The sequence below is a fragment of the Globicephala melas genome, chromosome X (genome assembly GCF_963455315.2).
Source record: "Globicephala melas chromosome X, mGloMel1.2, whole genome shotgun sequence".
Classification (NCBI taxonomy): domain Eukaryota; kingdom Metazoa; phylum Chordata; class Mammalia; order Artiodactyla; family Delphinidae; genus Globicephala; species Globicephala melas.
The window spans coordinates 43,195,516-43,201,598 of NC_083335.1; positions in this window are offsets into that span (position 1 = coordinate 43,195,516).

Consider the following 6,083-nt stretch of genomic DNA (forward strand, 5'->3'; position numbering starts at 1 on the left):
TGGGGGTAGAGATATGCCTGAGAGAGGAGCATCTTGGATGCACTGCCACGGCTTGTAAGGGGATCAGACCCTTAACCCCCAAAACAAAATTCTCCAGGATGGAAGCAGAGAGGTGTCCTCTTAGAGTTTTGGGTCCTTAACCTTCCTTCATGTTGGCAAATGACCTAGTTGCACATGTCTGACACTGCATTCTTGTACTGCTTTTTTTTTTTCTTAACATCTTTATTGGGGTATAATTGCTTTACAATGGCGTGTTAGTTTCTGCTTTATAACAAAGTGAATCAGTTATACATACACATATGTTCCCATATCTCTTCCCTCTTGCGTCTCCCTCCCTCCCATCCTCCCTATCGCACCCCTCCAGGCGGTCACAAAGCACCGAGCTGATATACCTGTGCTATGCGGCTGCTTCCCACTAGCTATTTACCTCACGTTTGGTAGTGTATATATGTCCATGCCTCTCTCTCGCTTTGTCACAGCTCACCCTTCCCCCTCCCCATATCCTCAAGTCTGTTCTCCAGTAGGTCTGTGTCTTTAGTCCTGTCTTACCCCTAGGTTCTTCATGACATTTTTTTTCTTAAATTCCATATATATGTGTTAGCATACGGTATTTGTGTGTCTCTTTCTGACTTACTTCACTCTGTATGACAGACTCTAGGTCTATCCATCTCATTACAAATAGCTCAATTTCGTTTCTTTTTATGGCTGAGTAATATTCCATTGTATATATGTGCCACATCTTCTTTATCCATTCATCCAATGGTGGGCACTTAGGTTGTTTCCATCACCGAGCTATTGTATATAGAGCTGCAATGAACATTTTGGTACATGACTCTTTTTGAATTTTGGTTTTCTCAGGGTATATGCCCAGTAGTGGGATTGCTGGGTCTTATGGTAGTTCTATTTGTAGGTTTTTAAGGAACCTCCATACTGTTCTCCATAATGGCTGCACCAATTCACATTCCCACCAGCAGTGCAGGAGTGTTCCGTTTTCTCCACACCCTCTCTAGAATTTATTGTTTCTAGATTTTTTGATGATGGCCATTCTGACTGGTGTGAGATAATATCTCATTGTAGTTTTGATTTGCATTTCCCTAATGATTAATGATGTTGAGCATTCTTTCATGTGTTTTTGAGGTGGAGAAGGAGGATAGGTGGGAAGTGATACAAGATTCTCTCCATTACATGCAATTCCTGGCTCACTGGTCGTAACCCCATCCCACTCTCTCAAGGCTCAGTGCACTGCAGGGAGTCCATTGGGCCCTGTTAGGAACACCTGCTGTTTCTGCCCAGAAGTGAGGCGGGAGCTGGGCTAATGGTCCCAACACTTCCCTACTCTCCTTTTCTGTGTGTTTTTGCGTCTTGACTTTCCTCAGGTGCCCAAAGCCTGAATTTCTTTTAGCTCTCTAGGTTTTCCAGTATACCCCATCTCCCCAACCAGAGGTCTCATCTCTCTTGTAAGGGTCTCCCTACTTCCCTCTCTACTTTATCTCTAAAATTTATCTGAATCCCATCTCTTCTACGGTTTTTTTCTGCTAGTGTTTAAGGGAGTCAAATGTTTATTGAGCACCTATTATGTATCAGATGTTTTACAAACATCATCTCATTTTATCCTCACAGTAACTTTATGTAGTAGATGATGCTATCTCCATTTTATACACAAATAAATTGAGGCTTAGAGAGCTTAGGAGACTTGCCCAATGTCACACAATTACTAAGTAGCATAGCTACAATTCAAAACCATGTCTATCTACTTAGAAATTATTACTCTTCTCAACTACTCTTAAGGGACAAATAATCAACCTGGTAAGTTCTTCCTTACTAGAGTAATAACAATGGATGCTAATATCTTAAGGCATTTATCCATCTGAAAAACATATTGACATTTTAACTGAGATTTTTGTGAACTCAGTGTCATGGTCCAAAGAAGTGATTGCAGCAGTGGGATTTTTAAGCTGGGGGCTTTTGATCAGCCTCATAGGCAACTCCCTACTCCTTCTATAGCCAGTACCTGCCTTTCAAGTTGCATTAGTCATGCACGACACAACTATGGCTCCTTTTAGAGTCTGTGCACACTAGCTAGTAAACAGCCCATGAAATGAAGGTCTGGTAACCCTATGTTCATCTGTCTCTCTGGGTTTCAAGCAATCTGTCAAGGATGTATTCATGTGTGTTACAGGTCAGCACAGCTGGAGTCAATCCCAATATATGTTCACAACAGGCCTTGGTGACTTTTTTAGGTCCAAAAAGTTGATTGAAAGTGAGGTAGGTTGAAGGCTAAAACAGGGTGGTAGTGAGGGTGGGGATGGGTGACATGCTTGAAAAGAAATTGAAACCCAGGCTATTGCAAAGAAAGATGTCAAGGAGTCAAAAAAATTAGCTGAGAAAAGTGGCTGCACTAGTTGTGAACACTTGGCCACCAGAGGCCTAGGAATTTGTTCCCATGCCTGCCTCATTGTTCAAGTGAGGTCGAAGAGGTGTTGATAGGCCCCCAAATGCCCTTTATCTGGTCCTTCTTAGTCAGCAAGGGCCTTAACACGGAGCTAAACTAGGAAGTGAAGCCAGACAAAGAAAAATGGGAAGGGAGGAGAGGAATGATCCCAATTACATGCATGAAGTTTCTGGTAATGAATATACCAGGTTCCCCAAAAGGAGGCCTTGATATAAAGAATTTAAAGACAAACCTATTTTAAAATTCCTGTTATTGAAATGATCTTGTCCAGTTTGCCTCAGTGGTCCAGAACTTAGTCTGGGACATAGTTCTTTAGGATTTAGGATGTCAGAATTGAGTTACAGGGAATGCTATGCATGGAGATGTTTTACCAACACTGTTCTAGCATTCATTTTTTTTCCTTTTAGCAGAAAAATATGGAGTGTCAGAGACCAAGACAGAGGCATTTTATGTCCCCAAATTAATACAGAGGAGCTTTTCCCCAAATATCTGATAAGCTTTCCTCTGCCACCACTGTGATCCAGGCCACAGCATCCCTCATCTGAATGGCTGAAATAGTCTCCTAGTTTGCCTCCTCTCATCCACCCTGCCTCTATTTATCACATTCTTCACACTGTAGCCAGAAAGATAGTGCTAAAACAAAATGCTGGTTAAGTCACAACTCTGCTTAAAACCTGTCAATGATTTTCTTAAGATGAAGTCCAAACTCCTTAATATGGACAAGAGTGCTTTTCAATCTGGGGGGATTGCTCCGCATAGTAAGAAATGCATTTTGCATGATGACTCAGTATCACACACACACATAACTAAAACAAGCATTCCACAAACAATTATCCTTGTTACCTGCAATGCACTCAGATATTTTCTATTCAACTCTGTATGCCAATGATCAGCAAACTTCTTCTGTAAAGGAACATATGGTATATATTTTAGGCTTTGTAGGCTGGATGATCTCTGTTGCAACTACTAAACTTTACTGTTGTAGTGGTGTGTACAAGACTTCTGTTTACAATTCCCAGGACTTTGTGCATTCCCCAAAGATCCCCCAGTTTTCACATGCAGAGCAACTCATCCCCAATCCCGAGTAGTAAGTGCTCTAACTAGAGATATTTCCATATCATACAGTGCCTTACCCATAGGCCCAGATCTTGAGAAGCTCCATACCAGTGTCCCCTTTATATGTCATACTTCTTATTTTCTACATTTCTTCCCCTCATAGTACAACTGAAGTGTTTATCTAACCTCAATTAGCAAGCAATGAGCTAGAAAATAATTTTCACGATCACTAAAGAGAGAAAAAACCCCAATCAATCAAAACAAATTCTATCTCTTTCTCTCTTTTTCTTTCTCAATATATACAATGGTCACATCTATGTATGAAAATAAGTACATACATATACACGACAAGTAAAGCACAGTTTAACATAAATTCAATCTCCAAGCCAACTTCACAAAATGAATCTTTTCAAAGAACACAACTCAGAGGAAGAAAGAGACACTCTTGTTTCATAGCACATTAGCTTGAATTTTCAGATGACGTTACCTATATACTTCACAAGTTTTGAGGAGAATACTTGTCAGTACACTTGAGCTTTATATTTCACAGAGAATAAAGGAGAATTGGAACCCTGGGTAGACTGTGTCTTTTGGAATGCTGACATTTTAATTTCCCTGCAATCAGAAGATTCAGAGTATAGTCTGGTCCAGAAATAGGAGACATCTCCAAGTTTTGCAGACTGAAGAACATCGAGGGGCAGAGAGAAGGAAAATGATAACTTTTAGAATTAGGAAAAAATCTACTAAGGAAAAGTACAAAGCCCTGAGCTGCTGGTGGAGTGTAACCCTCTAGAGGTTACGAGGTTGGCATCTAATGGTTAACTTTTCTCTTCCCAAAGTTTTCAGCTCAGTTTAGTCATTCTACTTGGGGTGTTTCCTCTTTTTCTTTTGATGAAGCATGAGATCATTGTTATATTTCAGCAGTAAAAATCCATAGGAAAAGTAATTTACTTTGCAAGTAGTTGTTTTTCACTCACCACTTTTTTTTTTGCAGCATGTTGACTTTTAAAAGTTTAAGCTCTTGGGCTTCCCTGGTGGCGCAGTGATTGAGAGTCCGCCTGCCGATGCAGGGGACACGGGTTCATGCCCCGGTCTGGGAAGATCCCACATGCCGCGGAGGGGCTGGGCCCGTGAGCCATGGCCGCTGAGCCTGCGCGTCTGGAGCCTGTGCTCCGCAATGGGAGAGGCCACAACAGTTAGAGGCCCGCGTACCGCAAAAAAAAAAAAAAAAGTTCAAGCTCTTTTTTTTGTTGAAAGATGTAAGGTCCTTACAGTTTACAGTAGTGCCTTCTCATAGGAAAAAATGTCACAATTAACTTTGTACCATCTTCAGTTTTCTTATCCCTGAAACTTGATTGCATTGGAGACAAAAAAGCTGTGTATATGTGTATTTGTGTGTTTGTGTGTGAGTATAATTATGTGAGTGTGTGTGTTTGGAGAAGTGTGCTTAGATGGTTCTAGGATGGGGTAAGTGAAGGGTGGAGTAACTACAAAAGTTTACTTTCTTTTGATAAGTAATTGTTGCCAAAGAGTGATCCAACTGATAACACTGTTATACTTTGGCTTACAAAATAGCCAGTTTAGAGAGACCTTCAAGATGGCGGAGGAGTAAGACGAGGAGAGGACCTTCCATCCCACATATACATCAGAAATACATCTACATGTGGAACAACTCCTACAGAACACCTACTGAATGCTGGCAGAAGACCTCAGACTTCCCCAAAAGCAAGAAACTCCCCACATACCTGGGTAGGGCAAAAGAGAAAATTAAAAACAGAGACAAAAGAATAGGGATGGGACCTGCAGCAGTGGGAGGGCGCTGTGAAGGAGGAAAGGTTTCCACACACTAGGAAGCCCCTTCATGGGCGGGAGACAGCGGGTGGTGGAGGGGGAAAGCTTCGGAGCCACGGAGGAGAGCACAGCAACAAGGGTGCGGAGGGCAAAGTGGAGAGATTCCCGCACAGAGGATCAGTGCCGACAAGCACTCACCAGCCCGAGAGGTTTATCTGCTCACCCGCTGGGGTGGGCGGGGCTGGGAGCTGAGGCTCGGGCTTCCATAGGAGCGCAGGGAGAGGACTGGGGTTGGCGGCGTGAACACAGCCTGCAGGGGGATAGTGCACCACGGCTAGCTGGGAGGGAGTCCAGGAAAAGTCTGCAGCTGCTGAAGAGGCAAGATACCATTGTTTTGGGGTGTGTGAGGAGAGGCGCTTCAGAGCACTGCCTAAACGAGCTCCAGAGATGAGCGTGAGCCTCAGCTATCAGTGTGGACACCAGAGGCAGGCATGAAACGCTGACTGCTGCTGAAGCCACCAAGAAACCTGTGGATCACTATCCACACCTCCCCTCCCAGGTACCTGTGCAGCCCGCCACTGCCAGGGTCCCATGATCCAGGGACAACTTCCCCAGGAGGACACACGGCGTGCCTCAGTCTGGTGCAACATCACGCCAGCCTCTGCCACTGCAGGCTCGCCCTGCATTCTGTACCCCTCCCTCCCCCTGGCTTGAGTGAAGCAGAGCCCCTTAATCAGCTGCTCCTTTAACCCCATCCTGTCTGAGCCGAGAACAGATGCTCTCA